The 16,686-nt window shown below is 41.6% G+C and overlaps 1 protein-coding gene and 1 pseudogene across 3 annotated transcripts in view; both read right to left on the bottom strand.

Moving 5' to 3' along the window:
- Nucleotides 1-16,686, bottom strand: part of SDK2 (sidekick cell adhesion molecule 2) — a 482,261-nt gene that overhangs the window by 320,416 nt on the left and 145,159 nt on the right. The window lies entirely within an intron of this gene.
- LOC142160600 (pigment epithelium-derived factor pseudogene) lies at nucleotides 4,551-5,050 on the bottom strand (annotated as a pseudogene).

Below are 16,686 nucleotides of genomic sequence, written 5' to 3'. Positions count from 1 at the left end.
CATGACCTGACCACTGGATAGGATCATAATCCATACAATTCTATTACACCCAAGGCAAACACAGAAGAGAATATGAATATGGAGAAAAATTTCCACAGAGACAAATCTTTAAAACCTGTGGCTTTTCTTGGAAATGACAATACTTAACTGTAGTCAACTACTTATGAAATATATTATTATTATTATCATCGTAGATTTGCAAGGTGTCACAGTGCTCTGCAGTGTCTTACAGTGGGGAACGGGACATACATAAAACAAGAACATACAAGGCAGACAAAATAAATGCAGACATGAAAACAAAGGGTATGAAGTACCCTGCTCATTAGACAGCTTACATTCTAAGTGGAAGAGGACACAGCTGAAACAAGAGGAGCGAGTGTGGCTCAGGGTGGAGATTAGGACAGCTGTGAGGGTGTATTAGTGTGAATAGTATCATCAGGGATAAGGTAAGCTTTAAAAAATAGATGGGTTTTTATAGAACGTCTAAAGATTTGAAGGCTGTGGGAAAGCCTGATTGAGCGTCGTAGAAAATTCCATAAGTGGGGAGCAGCACGGGAGAAGTCTTGTAGGCGCAAGTGAGAGCTGGTAACCAGAGACAAGACAAGGTGTAAATCAGAGGTAGATCTAAGAGGGCAGGAGGGAGAGTATTTTTATATGAGGTTTGAGATGTATAAAGGGGTGGTGCTGTTGAAGGCTTTATAGGTAGGGTGATTAAATTTAATTGGATTCTGGAGGACACAGGGATCCAGTGTAGGGATTTGCAAAGTGGTGCAGCAGATGTGGAGCGATGAGAAAGGAAGATCAGTTTTGCAGCAGCATTTAGGCTGGATTGAAGTGTGGATATATGGGTGTCCGGAATGCCAGATAGCAGGAGGTTGCAGAGGCGGAACTAGTGAGCTGTGGGCCCCAGTGCAGGTAAGTGGGGAGGAGGGAACCAGAGCCCACAGCTCGCTAGTTCCAACCCTCTCCATCTGCCGTGCAGTGGGCCCCATTATCTCCATGGGCCAGATGCACCGCACCTGCCACACAAATGGTAGTTCCACCAATGGGAGGTTGCAGTAGTCAAGACGGGAGATAATGAGAGAATGGAATGAAGAGTTCTGGTAGCATGTTGAGTAAGAAAAGGACATATTTTGATAATATTTTTAAGGTGGAATTGACAGGATTGGGAGAGAGTCTGGATATAAGGAATAAAGCAGAGGACAGAATCAAGTGTAACACCAAGGCAGCAGACTTGGGAGGCTGAGGAAATTGTGGTGTTATTAACAGTGAGGGAGATTTGAGGGCAGGTGGTGATTCTGGCAGAAGGGAAGATAACAAGCTCTGTTTTAGATATGTTGAGCTTTAGGTTGCATTGGATCATCCATGGGGAAAAACAGTTTGTTACACAAGATAGTCCAGTAGGGGAGATGTCAGGAGAAGAGTTATAGATTTGGGTGTCATCAGCATCGAGCAAATTAGTGCTCTAAGAGAAGAGTTGTACAATATAAAAATAAAATGGCCAAGAACAGTGCCTTGTGGGACCTCAGCATATAGTGGAAGTGGAGGGGAGGATGTGCCAGAAGTATAAACACTAAAGGAGCAGTTTGATAGGTAGAAAGTTGTGACAGGATGGACCACCTATGCCACCCTGTCTGTTGTTGCTGGGAACCGGCTGGGCTTACATTTCCACCGCCCCCTTTCGTTATTCTGAATATGCCCCTCCTGCAACAGTAGGAGGAGCCTGCTGCTACCACTGGGCTCCTTTATGGTGCCCAGAACCACGTTCCTTCTGGGTAACTGTCACTGCTGGGGTACCCCCTTTCTGGTGTAACTGGGCTGGTACTCCGGACCTCTTACTATGGATCAGGGTTGCTGTGGATGGATCCCCCTGGCCTATCACACTGACCAGAACTGTAGGGTAGCAGGCAGTGCGGTGGTACCGGAAAAGCTGGGTCCAACCTCAGAAACAGCCGGTAAATGGATTAGATTTAGGGTTTAATCTGCAGGTCACAGGATTATAGCAATATTGAAGAAGTTGTCAAGCAGGTCTTGAAGCAGAGTGATGTTTATTTGCTATTACACTGGTTGAAGGTACTAGGTGATCAGGTCAGATGGAACATCAGAATGATACATTTCAGTGTACAAGAGAGTGCTTTTTATCCTGTTTTGGACACAGGTTATTTTTAGAATCAGGATGCAATGTGCTTACACAAACATGGATTTACATGCATTGCAAAGCTAACAATATTTACGCTTATCTGTGATATCTTAAAACCTGCTGTGATATCCTGCATCTTACAGTAGACATTAAGTCTAATTACATCTTCCTATGACCCTCACACATCAAAAGGTCTAATTAGCATGAGATTAGCATGAGTGATTCTTCCAACAGTTTCAGAATACACATTTCCTCCAAAGAAAAGAATTCCCCAGGAAAAGTTGTAAACCCCAAACAAGACATTTCATTACACCAAGATATACAAAAGGCTTTAAAAACAAAAGTTTATTGTATCAGATATATACATCAGAAATAAGGCATTTCCTCTAGAAAGGTTAAAACAAACAAGTTTTTTCCCTGGTCTCAGGAATAAGGATTTCCTATATCAAAATTTACACAATATCAAAAATAAGTGCATTGGCAATGATATAAATAAGCGCCCTGCGCTATTTATTTTAAACAAATTTATACCATAAGTTATTTGTAAGAGACCCAGTCACAAAAGTGAACCAGTAAAGAACTGTGTCACGAAGGCCAATGGAGTGAAGGGTGTGTAAGAGAGGAGGGTGCTCAAATGACCCATATATATATCATATATAATTCTTGGGGAAGATATTAGTTGCAAAGAATCCATTAAATCTATTTTTCATATATGTAGCAGTCACATGGGTCCGAAAGTGGCTTTACTTGCTCTTTAAGGTCCAATGGACAGATCTGTAGTATATCATATCTACAAACTTCGGCCTCAGTCTGTGTGATGAGGTAATTGTCATCTCTCGCAAAGGAGCTTCCTATCTAAAAATTATGCTGGACGCAGGCAGTGTCTATATAGCAATTGTGGAAGAAGAATCTGGTACTCACTCGATGATTCAGCTTCTGTAGCTGAGGTAGCTATATTTAACTTATTGCTACAACAGATTGTGCTTTGTGAAAAACAACTTCACTTTTAAACATATCATCCCTGCAAGCTGAGAGACTTCTTATATTCAGCTTATGGGTTTCAGGGACACGACAAACAGTCATTCTGTGTAATACATATTTTCTCACATTTCCCCCGTGCCTGTCATACTTCAGCCTAATAGCACGACCTATTGTTTTGTCACATATCTTTGTGAAATGTGTGTTTGCGTACGCATTGAATTTTTCGCCCATTTCCGTTCCTTATTCTACACTGCATATATTTATATATATATGTATTGCAAATCAGTATTTCCTGTGGAAGATTTGATATGAATAAAGAAAATGGCCGACACTGAGAGAATGTGGGTGCAAACAGGTGAGTTCTGTTAATCAGAAACCTCACAGAATCCCGCCATCTGTCAGTCATACTCTAAGTCTAAAGGCCCCTGCAGTTCTAAGCAGAAACCTCATGGCTACTGAAGTTGTAGTTAATTTATTGATTGTCAATGTAAAAAACACACATAGAGCAATGGCCTCCTAATGGAGCTTTTATCCGCTATATCAAATCTCCTTTCAGCACTGGGAGAAGATACCAAGGCCTGAATGAGGTCTGGTCTAATGGTCTAGCTTACCGTGCACAAAACATGAGAGTCAACAGCAAGAGTAGCAAAAAGTGCCATTGTTATTGAAGGTTATATATGTTTTTATATTTCATTCTATATTAGCAGTCATGCTTGAATTAGTTTGGTGAACAAGGGTGAGTTATTATCTCATGTAACACAAGACAATGGAACCCTCTTTTTTCCCTGCTTCTAACTGATACAGCTCCCAGATGAAACAGTAGGGAAACAGTAAGCTGAATGCAATTGAGGTCAGTGCATGTTAAGTGGCATAGAAGGCAATTTATATTAGAGGATGGCTAGTATGAATGGGTTATAGTGTATTTTGAATGGAAAGTGAATGTAAAATGTGTAACTGCAAGGCTTGTGTAAGTTTACAAAAGTTAGATTGAGTTTTGGTCAGAGTATGTGGAGTTTAAATGATATAATTTGGTTTGCAGATTTTAGAATATGGCCGAGATTAGGAACTTTGCATTAATACAGTATTGTATTTGAATAGAGCATAGTTATAATATGTAATTGCTTGAAAGGTTTTGTAAGACAATGTTATGTTGTAGTTTTGATGGAGATAGACAAATAATATGTGACTGTGTTGTAGATTGATTGTGTTTCATAAATAGGGATTGTGTATATTTGAGATAGCATTATCATCATCATCATATATAGCGCCAGCAGATTCCGTAGCGCTTTACAATTGCATATAAACTTGATTTTGCTAGGCTAGGATTTTGAAAAACTAATTGTTTCAAATAAGTGGGCAAGTGTAACCAATTTAGCTGTCAACGGAATCCAAAATTTGTTGACAGTCAAAAAAATGGAAAGTGTTGTGGTTAACAAGACACCTCCTTAGGGTTCATTACTTTTCCAATCATCAGAAGAGCACCGTTATCATCAGCACGGAGAGCAAGCAGGAATGGGTGGTCCAAGTGAAACTCCAGTGGCAAATGATGACGGTAGGTGGGGTCCACTTTTGGTGCACTGTCCACTCCGTCTTCGTTAAGTTCCAGGTCGGCCTTGTGCACAACGTGTGTGAGCTTCAGTGACTTGGAAGAGATTTTACTGGACTTGAGAAGAGCAATTGAAGTATCATGTCCTGTAGAGTGTTGTTAAGTATAGCCTTGTAGTTCACCTTCAGTTTTGGTATGCTTATTGCTATGATGACGGACTGCAATGCCCGATCTATGTCATGAACAGACTCAGATGTAAGACCCTCAGATGTAAGACCCTCCTCAATTAAGGTAAGGTTCTGGGTTACTGTGAGAGGTAGGAAAAACATGATGCTGATTACTCCGGTAAGCGGCAGCTGGACAATCTTGCAGTTAAAATCCATGGTTCAGCAGTGTGGCTGGATATAGTGTTAAGATGGCTGACAATGTGTCATGTTGCTGTTAACTCCTGCAATGCTGTACAATTGTAGAACTGTATATGGTGTTTGAATGGACTATATATAGTTTATATCCTTTATCTTTGGTTTAAAATGTAAGTCCTGGTGCTCCTATGAAATTTACAATGGATTGTGGCATGACTGAAGGTAGTTTGTAATGTGAAACTGTAAAATAATGTGGTTTATTGCTGGAGAAATTTAGTTTATGGGATGATAGCTACCATGGCAGCAAATTAATATACAAGGCTGAGTTTCAGACAATAGAGAAAATGGAGGTTGCTCTAATCACGTAATGCCTCAAGATGGCTGGCATTGTAATTTAATGTGATCATCATGATTAGACAAAATGGCTCCTGTGTGAGGTAAATACTATCTTTGTTGTGATGCTAGAAGTTTCCATGTGAGATAAATGGAAGTTTATGTGTGAATAAATGGTAAAAGTTTATACGTGAGATAAATGGAGATAATGGTGTGAAAATATTGTAGTGGATTATATGTTTGGAAGTTTGATAAGTGGGGTTTTGTGGAATGCTTAAAATGGAGTCTAGTCTGAGTGGGTGTCTCTCTCCCCCCACAGCTTCACCCTCCCCAGACACACACACGCACACACACACACACACACACAGAATACAATACAGAGCACATCACACCCTTCACAATAGGCATTGATTTATACTACACCCTCCTAACAGTCACACACCTTTAACAATAGGTGAAGCTGGCTCACACACCGCTACATCACACAATAGCTGATAAACACACACACACACACACACACAATAACTATTTATAAAACAGGCAATGAATGTAATGTATGAACATCTGTGCTATACCACCAATGCTAATGGAGCAAACCAAACCTGTTGAGTTTATATAATATACTCTGCTATGCTGTTTTATAATATGAGTTTTCCAATTAGAATATTAATTAAGAATACAAAACATTTTAAATTAAGCTACATCTTGTGTGCAGTTTTTCTTGAAAATATATGCATACATTTGTTATATAAATTGGTCCTGCGGATTTAAAGGAAAATAAGAATTATATTTCTTAGGTTAAATCAGAACTACCTTTGCGAGGAATTGGTGGACAGTAATAGTCATAAATAACGTTATTAAATGGGTTTTAACACATTTGCCAGACTGTTACGATCCAAAACCCCATACACCAAAATAGATACCCTTTTACAGTTATTAAAATGCTTAATAAGCAGTTTGGCTAAGGACCAATGGTCCTTATATCACAGTGAGGGTGATTTACCCTCTCGGTGTCAACACATGGGGAACTATTTCACCCAGACGTACCCTTATCTTTAAACTTGGAAATCCCTTATCCCAAACATCCAAGAACTCACATCCCTTTTGGGCTTGCGGAATGCAACAAACAAACCCGCCCCCGAAGGCGGTGCCTGTACTGAAACCAAAGCCTTACTCTTTGAATGGAGGCAGGTTCAACCATTACATAAAATTAACCAAGCCAACCTAGCATAGGCCTACGACTGCTCAATGTTTTCCGGAATACACTATAATCAAGCCAGACGGTGTTGGCACTCAAAGCACAACCCACAAAATCCCATCGGGAGCAACTTAGCACAAGGCAGGTAAGTCGAAGGGTAATGGAACCCAAAACTGAAACCATCCCAACATGGGAAATAAGAAACACACCTTGTGCAGGTGTTGAAACGCAAAGCACCTGCAAGGAAACTCCAAAACTAGGCAGACAACACCACCAGCCAAAGAAATTTATGATATGGCCTAAGTGACCTCAGCAAGGGCGTACCCAGAGCTCACCTTGCCTGTCCACATTAATCCTTTTAGAGAGGGGACAAATAAAGTTACTAACACAAACCTCAACTTTTAACTTACCTCGGGCTTAATCATTCCTCAATTATAAGTCTGAGAGACTTACATTAATTTCTTACTTTGCTCTCTGTGTTAAGGCTTAGTTTGTAGTTTAGCTAAGAAAAAGTGCCAAGAAATAAAAAGTTATTATTTAAAAGTAGCCCTTAAACTGAGGAATTCTCTAAAAGCAATGCTAGCTAATGGATTCTCTGATTAGTGGCTTAGAAAATGCATTTTTATTTACCTGTGTCTAGATGTCAGTAAAAGCATTCCCGGAAACATAAATACTACACTGCGTCTCTTGCTGTCAATAATCCTGAAACTCTGAACAAAGCTACTGACAGTGAAAAGAAAGTCACATTTTTGTCTGTAAGCAAAAGTATAAACAGCTGGGGGTATACTTACTAAACTGCGGGTTTGAAAAAGTGGAGATGTTGCCTATAGTAACCAATCAGATTCTAGTTTTATTTAGTACATTCTACAAAATGAAGCAAAAATCTGATTGGTTGCTATAGGCAACAATTCCAAACCCGCAGTTTAGTATATCCCCTGCAGTTTAAACCTGAATAATAGAGATGCTTGAAGTGGTCGCAGTGCGATTCTTAAATAGTTTCAACAAACTGGTTCTAAAAATCGTCAGAGTTTTAATACTGGCAAAAAACATATAAATGAAAATAAATAAATAAATATATATATATATATATATATATATATATATATATATATATATAAAAAAAATCTCAAAATTGAGAAAAGACAAGCTGGTCCGCACACGATCCAGTTAGTTCAGACATGTGTAATCAGGCTCAAACATGTTTGAGTTAAACTTGAATAAAATTGGCGTTTCTTTTTTATTACAAACCTCGAAGACATATTTCCAAACTCTTGAATTGGAAACTAAAAAAAATAAAAATAGGTAATGACAAAGTACATCTCACTACTTGCTATTATACAAAAGGTGTAGTAAAGCTGACAGATATGTCACCAGCGAGCCATTATAAGTCAAACAACCCCCACCCTAAGTCCCCCAGAAGTCAGGCACAAGATTTTATATCTGAGGCAATTCTGCAAATGAACTGTTTTCCTCTTGGTAAAAACTCAGTATGTGTGCAGACCCTGTTCACATTAGGAGTTCAATTTGTGAACCTTGACCATTTTCAAGCACTTCTTCAAAGCCTAACAGGATGATCAGTTATGACAAACAAGCCTGAAAGAGTCAGTAGTAAGAAGGCAGTGAAATCATATCAGTCCTTAGTGGCAAAGGAGCCTCAGTGTCTCTAAAGACAAGGTGACTTTAAAGACATCATACTGACATGCTCGAGAACTGCCAAGACAGCCTGCACTGTCTCACAAGTCATTACAGGATAGGACAGCTCGGAAGCAGGGATAGATCGGCATCGAGGACATGTGGGAATCCCTGGGGACTAATGGGGACAGATAGGGACCGAGGGAGGATGCATAATCAATATGAAGCTCTTTCTGGAATGGAGCATATCAAACATTCATCATATCAAAGACAATCTCTACTTCTGCAAGATTATATGTGTGTGCAGTTTTCAATTCATGATCACAATATAAACATCCTGAATTGGATATGGATCACATATTAAATGCCTCAAAATGTTAAGTACAAAAAATAAACACTGTAAAAGAAGTTTGCTTTCCACCTGTCCAACAAATTAAACATGTAATTCCACTCAAAAGTCTATTTGTATTTATTTAGAAATAAGTTCAAGCTGCAATAATGCTTGCCTTGCTGAAAGGTAATATTAGTTTATTTATCGTGATCACACGGCCATTTTTTAAGAAAGTTGGTTCGGCCAAAAAACAACTTCCTCCACTCTGTGCAATTCACAGGTCAATTGTAATATAATTGATGGCATACTTACCAACCTTAAGGAATGTGAAATTTTGGTGTCTCCCGGGAGAGCAAGCTGCCCTCCCTCATCCTACTTCTCTTTCATGTGAAGTGGGCAGGGGCACATGATGCAATATGTGACATCAGGCCCCATCTCTGCTGAGCGCTGAAGCGACGATTTGTGTGTTAGTGCAGCGGTGGGTGGTGTCTGATGTGGATCACGTTATAACTGCCCTAACCCCTGCGCAATGGCCCAAATTGCCTCATTGTGTAGCTGGGGTAGGACCATGATGAAGCAAATCACCATGACCCCTCACTTGCCCCTCCCTTCCGAGATCTCCCAAAGGGGAGCTCCTAAAAGTAGGTAAATATGATTAATGGATCCCAGTGAATCAGTTCCCCCAGTAAAATAAAGTATATATTGTATGTACTGTACCTTGGCATTCTCTTGTCAGTTCTCTTCTACAAGTACATAGTTTAGTTTATTCCTAGTCATCCAGGTGGAAATTCAGCAATGTCTAGTTAAAAGTAGTAGTATCTTGGCCCAGTGTCCAGACCAGAATTGACACCAGACTATAATGTACGGAGGTGGGTTATAGAAATTAGCCTCCTGAGAGAAATGTGTCCACAGTTTCCTACTACTGTATGTCCTATGATTTGGCATTTGGTCCCAGGCAAGAATGGAGTTTTGACAACCATTTTCAGGTAGTGCCTTTGTAGGTATTGGGAAAATGACCATCACAAGGCTTATTGGTTAAGTTTATGCTATTCATCTAGTGACATTTCTCTTCGAGTGACCTGACAAGTTGGTGACACTTAATACAGGGAGAAGAAATACTGTACGTGGGCAGATCTCTACTATGAACAACAAGTATTTTGATCCAATGATCTTTAAATTTAGTTGCTTTTTGTTTATCCCAGCAAAAGCTAATTATTAATTGTGCCAACATCTGAAAAAAACGGTTGTGAGAAACGGTTCTTGCTACATACTAGCGTCACCCGTGTGCCACCTCTACGATAGGAATGATGAAATTCCTACCTTGCCCCAGAGGTGGGTATACAGATGTCCAGAGCTTCATCTAAAGGTTTACAGGTTGCCAGTGTTACACATACCATGATTTTGTGTCTGAAGATACTTAATTTCAGGTCCTATGTATCCCTCTCTATGTGCAGGTGGTCTGCATAGATACTCTGATAAAATGCTTTCTTTTGAAGCATTTTGCGCCACACAGGGTTAAAGAGACGAGGAAGTTAATAGTGATTTTCTCTCTCCAGCTGTAACTAGTTTAAAGCCTGCACTGTAAATTTTCACATCAAAACAGCGTTTCTGCAGCAATAGGGAGAAATTGGACTAAATTTCCTGTAGCCGAGCTGGATGTGAAAACAAGATCATTTCGTTGCGGATTTATACCCATAAGTATGTAGTATATCACCAGCGCTCTGTGGCTGCCAGCTTGGAGCTGTGCGCGGAGGGGGCACAGCATCTGGTTGGAAACCAGCAGATTTAACAGGAATACACACAAACTAATGAAGAAATTAGGATTTAACAAACACGAGAAACACAAGATGTTTTATTTATTTATTTTATTTTAAATAAAAGAGATTCCCTTCAATTTAAAGGGAATGTACGCCTATAATGAATAATACATGAGGAACACTCCAGCATGCACACATTTGTCAGCACCGCTCATATGATAATATAGTTTGAACACACAACTTTTTGGCATATTAGTCACCAACAACATTAAATTCTTATTGACTCTTCATTCGGGGTCAGTAGGAAGATGCTTTGACATTACTGACACATCTGTAACCTCACTTTGGGCCTGAATCATTAAGGATCTTAACTGAAGAAACTTCTTATTTCAGTCTCCTGGACAAAACCATGTTACAATGCAAGGGGTGCAAATTAGTTTTCTGTTTTGCACATAAGTTAAATACTGACTGTTTTTTCATGTAACACACAAATACTTGATAGCTTATTTGTACACTGAAATTTGAAGTTGATATTTGTGTGCTACATGAAAAAACAGGCAGTATTTAACTTATGTGCAAAACAGAAAACTACTTTGCACCCCTTTGCATTGTCACATGGTTTTGTCCAGGAGACTGAAATAAGATACCTCTTCAAGATCCTTAATGAATCAGGCCCTTTATGTGGAAGCTTGCCATACAACAGGCAGAAAAGGGATTCAGAATTCTTTATTATCCTGGTACTCACAAAATTGTAGTACCTGTTATTTGGTTTTTTTTTAACTATTTTACTGTCTTCTACTTGAATATATAGTTTGTCTTTTTAAAACAAAAATATGGAGAGCAGGTTTCATTTAGCACTTTCAAAAATGCCTTGTGGGATAGAAAACCTGAGAACTTTCCAGATATAATGGGGAGATCGAACCTAAAAAAATGTACATTATAAAGATTATATAAATATATTGTGACTGGGTAGGGAGGCCAGGTACCATCTCCTGGGGTAGATGGTGCTTATAGCAGCTGAGAGATTGCACGCAGGTCCAAAGGTTTTGTGCAAGTGGGCATAGTCAGTTTTATTCAGTAAAAAAAAATAATAACTAAACACTGGCCACTCCTGACTAACAAACCAACAAAAAGAAGTTGTAGCACAGTAACTTACAGGCAGATATCAGGCTTTCTCTCACAGAGACTCTGCAGCCCCTGTCCCCAGACAGTGAGAGGCTGACTAAGCTGTGCAGCAGCCTTTTACCAGCAACACTCAGGTGCAATTCCTGATTACCAGCTGAATCATGGGTAACTAGGAAGACCCAGTTAATAGACCTAATGGATGGAGCCCGCTAGATAATAACATTTATCTGGAGTATTAAAACAAGTAGGTTAGGAGCCAAGGTGAAATACACTTGCCGTTTTGAAGATGTGGTGAACCAGTCATCACAATTTGGCCCTTGTCAAAGTAGCTCAGATCCTCATGCTTGCCCAGTTTTCCTGCTTCCAACACATCAACTTCAAACACTGACTGTTTTCTTGCTGCCTAATATATCCTACCCCATGACAGGTGCCATTGTAACGAGATATTCAATGTTATTCACTTCAATGGTTTTAACGTTGTGGCTGATTGTGTGTGTATATATCTCTATCTCCCCCCCCCCCCTCTCTCTCTCTCTCTATATATATATATATTTATTTTTTAAACAATTTGAAAACTCATAATTCCTCTTTATCATCTTTGCTAGAGTTCTGTCACAAAAGCACTACCTCCTCTGCACAGTTTACCAATTAAGTTATTATTACTTTGAGGAGAAGATCGCAGTTTCGTCCAAACAGAAGAAATTTCATAGTTGGCACATTATTCCCTCCCCTATAAAAGTTCATTTCTTTCATCTTCATGTCGATTAAAATTTTTCCCTATTTTTATCTAACATTTAAGCATTTATGCTGTGAAAGGATGGTCTTCTATCCCCTGTTACATACTTTTGTCTGTTGCCTGACAATGTTTTAAAGTGTAGGACAGGTCAATAAATCCCTCTGCACCCTTTCATAAATAAGATACCTATATCATCATCATTTATTTATATAGCGCTACTGATCCAGCAGCGCTGTACAGAGAACTCATTCACATCAGTCCCTGTCCCATTAGAGCTTACAGTCTAAATTCCCTATCATACATACACACACACACAGACACTGGTTAATTTTGATAAAGGCCAATTAACCTACTAGTATGTTTTTGGAGTGTGGGAGAAAACCGGAGCACCCGGAGGAAACCCACACAAACACGGGGAGAACATACAAACTCCTGTCACTCACCGGACCGTGAGTGCCTCTTCCCGGACATTTAGGAACCGTGGCCGTCCACCATCCTGAGGGTCTGCGCATGCGCAGCCCTTTTCTATACTTCAGTGTATACCCCTTTAACTTAATTGGCAGATCAGGCAACCTCCCTATATTAAGCACCTGTGGTCACTACCACGTTGCCTGATCTTGGAGTCTCATTCCTCATGAGTCTCTGAAGGTGTTCCTGTATTACTTGTGTATTCAGTGCTGCTGATTCCTGTGGTTTCCAAACCACTTCTACTACTGTGGTTCCATACCACTTCTACCATCAACTGTGTCATCATGACTGTTTGCTGATTCCTATCCGCTGCCTCCGTGCACTACAGTCTTCTACACCACTTCAACGTTATTTTATATCTATGTGACTGTTTACTCATTGCTATCCGCTGCCTCCGTGCACTCCAGCCTTTACCTCACTCACCTGCTTCTCATCAAGTCTGTTTGCTGATTTCTATCCGCTGCCTCCGTGCACTACAGTCTCCTGCTTGCAACTCGCCTGTGTTCAACATCGTGACTGCCAGCTGACTACTATCCGCTGCCTCTGTGCACTACAGTCTCCTGCTTGCAACTCGCCTGTGTTCAACATCGTGACTGCCAGCTGATTACTATCCGCTGCCTCCGTGCACTACACTCTCATCTCATCTTTGCTGTGTCTTCCTCGAGACTGCCGCTTTTCATTACCATCTGCTACACTTCGTGATCTACAGCTCCTGCCCTGCGCTGCACTCCTGTTTCCCATCGCTGTTGGTTCCTGTGGTTGCTACTGGTTACCTCCGTGTGCCGCTGAGTCCTGCCGCTGTGGTCAGCGCTATCGTCCATCTCCTGCTGATCCACTCTCCACGCCTTCACGTGTTCCACTGGTCTCTACCCTCCTGTCAGCATTGGATTTGTATCTCTTCTACTACCCTCTGCTGGATCATCCCCATTCTCCTGGGTTTCCTATGAGTCCAGTTCCACGTGTTGCTGACTCCTGTGGATTCGTGTCCCTGTCGGTCTACTCACCTGTGCGCTGCACCTGTTAGACCGCTGCTTCTCCTATCCAGGGACTTCCTATCCAGTCGGCCTCCAGCCGCTCAGGTACCGCTGCAATTCCATCTGACTGCTACTGCTGAACCACGGTATGCATACTTCTCATTGACTGTGCTGTGTATTGCATATCTTGCTGGACTGTGTTTGGTTCTCTCTGGAGTCTGCTATCCGCTGAGTCTATTGCCATCATTGACTGTGTTATCATTGTGCTGGACTACTTCAAGAGACTTTCTAGATTGCAGACCTGATCAGTCACTTACATATATATATACCTATATTGTGCATATTACTGTGGATCGTGTATAAGGTGCCAGTGTATATCCTGTGTTGCAGTCTTCCCCCGTGCACCTCCTCACATATATATGCAGTGGTACAACTTGCTGATGTCAGACCACTGATCCCTGTTTCCGGTATCACCTGTTCCATTATCCTCTCACATAGCAGTGGTACAACTTGCTACCGCAGACCACTGACTTCCTGGATACCTCCACTTGGATTCCATTCCTTCACTCAGACAGCGGTACAACTTGCTACCCGCAGACCGCTGACTCTCATCACCTCCTTGTTTCTGTTGGACATTCCTCCTCACTATAGCAGTGGTACAACTTGCTATCGCAGACCACTGACTACCTTCACGTGTCCTTGTCCATACAGTTCCTTGTGTATCATTACCTCATTATTACCAGTGTTGCTAGTCATAGACTTTCCTGAGCATCCCATCGGTCATCATTTCATGTTCCGTGATCACCCAGCTACCAGAGTACCCTATTACCATCTACATTGCCCTGGTAAGCCTACCATCTGGTGATCCCTGGGTAAAGACTCCTAGTGCCCGTGACAGTAAGATCAGGCCATGACAGACCCAGATGTGGAACCTACCGCCAAAGAGATGCTGCAACATCTGGTTAGCCGTGTGGAGCAACAGGATGCCCGCCAACAGCTGTTACTTCAGTGTTATCAGTCATTAATCTCCCAAGGAACATCTGGACAGACTGTGACAGCTACTACTGAAGCTCCTGTGCTTTCCTCCGTTTCCCCATTGCCATCCCAGGTGTCTATAGCTTCCACGCTTCACCTGCCTACTCCGTCAAAGTACGATGGAGACCCCAAAACTTGTAGGGGTTTCCTTAACCAATGTTCAGTCCATTTTGAGCTCCAACCTCAAAATTTTTCTACCCATCGTTCCAGAGTGGCCTATCTTATCTCTTTGTTTTCAGGACAAGCCCTGGCTTGGGCCTCCCCTCTGTGGGAGAGGAACGATCCAATATTACAAGATAGTGCCAAATTCATTTCTACATTCCGAAGTGTGTTCGATGAACCAGGTCGTGTGACCTCCGCTGCTTCCAGCATCCTCCGTCTGCGACAAGGATCTCATACTGTAGGCCAGTACGTCATTCAATTTAGGATCTTAGCCTCTGAACTTCAGTGGAACACTGAAGCCCTAGTTGCCGCCTTCTGGCAGGGGCTTTCCGATAAAATTAAAGATGCACTGACTACCCAGGAGCTTCCTTCGTCACTTGAAGATTTGATCTCTCTATGCCATCGTGTTGATATGAGATTTCGTGAAAGAGAGGCTGAGAAAACGACTTCTGCTAAAGCACCTCTTCGCTCTAACCCTCAATTTCGTCCAGTGGCACCCGCTGTGATTCCCATGGAGATTGGACGTTCCAAGTTATCTTCTGAGGAGAGGAAACGAAGAGTCAAGAATAGACTCTGTATCTATTGTGCTGATTCCACTCATGTCCTCAGCTCCTGCCCTAAGAGATCGGGAAATGCCAGGCCCTAACTAGTTCTGGAGAGGTGAAGTTAGGGTCCCTGGAGTCCTCTCCATCGTCTATGAAATCTAAAGTCTGCGCTTTTGATGTGACTATTTCCTTTGCTACCAAGACCTTTGAGTCACAGGCATTGATTGATTCCGGAGCAGCAGGAAATTTTATTTCCAAATCGTTAGTTAATCAATGGTCTCTACCAATGATTACCTTAAAAACTCCCATTACTGTGACGGCTATCGATGGATCACGTCTCATCAACGGTCTCATCACCCAGAGTACGTCTCCAGTAACCCTTCAGATTGGTGCTCTGCATCATGAAGAGATATCGTTTTTAATTCTTCCTGTTACGACAAGTCCGATTGTCCTAGGCCTTCCATGGCTTCAGTGTCACTCTCCCCAGATTGACTGGCGCACCCCTCAAGTCACGTCTTGGGGGCCTGAATGTCACCATCATTGCCTTTCTCAAGTCATTCCTCTCAAGGTACAGCAAGCTTCCATTTCAGCTATTTCACCGGGACTCCCTCCTCAATATGCTTCATTTACCGATGTTTTTGATAAAGCTCAGTCTGAACGTCTTCCTCCTCATCGTTCTTGGGATTGTCCGATTGATCTTCTTCCTGGCAAGACTCCTCCCAGAGGCCGGGTCTATCCACTCTCGTTACCTGAAACTCAAGCTACATCTGAATATATACGGGAGAACCTCCAGCGTGGGTTCATTCGACCTTCCACCTCGCCCGCTGGAGCTGGGTTCTTCTTTGTCAAAAAGAAGGATGGATCATTACGCCCTTGTATAGATTTTCGTGGACTCAATGCCATTACTATCAAGAACCGGTATCCCATTCCGTTGATCACTGAGCTATTTGACCGCATCAAGGGAGCCCGTATTTTTACTAAGTTGGATCTTCGTGGTGCTTACAATTTAATCAGAATCCGTTCCGGTGACGAATGGAAGACGGCGTTTAACACCAGAGACGGGCATTACGAATATCTGGTAATGCCTTTCGGGCTATGTAATGCCCCCGCTGTTTTTCAGGGCTTCATCAATGAGATTTTTCGGGACTTATTATATGTATGTGTCGTCGTCTACCTGGACGACATATTGATTTTTTCACAGGACCTGCCTTCTCACCACCAACATGTGGCAGAAGTCCTCTCCAGGCTACGGAAAAATTCACTGTTCTGTAAATTAGAAAAATGTTCATTCGAATTACCCCAGATTCCATTCTTGGGGTATATTGTTTCCGGAGTTGGTCTGAAGATGGATCCTGACAAAG

This window comes from Mixophyes fleayi, chromosome 6 (assembly GCF_038048845.1).
Source record: "Mixophyes fleayi isolate aMixFle1 chromosome 6, aMixFle1.hap1, whole genome shotgun sequence".
NCBI classification, from domain to species: Eukaryota; Metazoa; Chordata; class Amphibia; order Anura; family Limnodynastidae; genus Mixophyes; species Mixophyes fleayi.
The sequence above is the reverse complement of the archived record's forward strand: the minus strand, read 5'-3'. Positions and strand labels throughout refer to the sequence as shown.